Source organism: Penaeus monodon, chromosome 29, assembly GCF_015228065.2.
Source record: "Penaeus monodon isolate SGIC_2016 chromosome 29, NSTDA_Pmon_1, whole genome shotgun sequence".
Classification (NCBI taxonomy): Eukaryota; Metazoa; Arthropoda; class Malacostraca; order Decapoda; family Penaeidae; genus Penaeus; species Penaeus monodon.
Window position 1 is genome coordinate 510,454 of NC_051414.1, and position 390 is coordinate 510,843.

Consider the following 390-nt stretch of genomic DNA (forward strand, 5'->3'; position numbering starts at 1 on the left):
ACTATCGTCCCTTTTCACACCTTTCGTTATAGAAACCAAAAAAATCGAAAATATCGGCCTCTCGAAAATATCCAGAATTTCCTAGCCTTTGAAAGGGGGGGAAAGGGGGGGGAGAAGTAGGGAGGGGGGAAGGGGGCTTAGGGGGGGAGGGGGAGAAGTCAGGGAGGGAAAAAGTGGGAGGGAGGAAAGTCAGGGGGGTGGGGGGAAAATTTGGTATGCCTTTCTGAACAGCATAGCTGCATTTCCGGCCGAATCCCAAAAAAAAAGGTGCCTGCAGGGGTGGGCCCGGCCTTCGGGGTTGGGCCTTGGGAGGGGAACCATTTGGGGCCCCGTTAGCCGGGGGAACGGAATTCCCGGGGTTAGGTTTTGTTTATTGGTTATTCCCGGGTA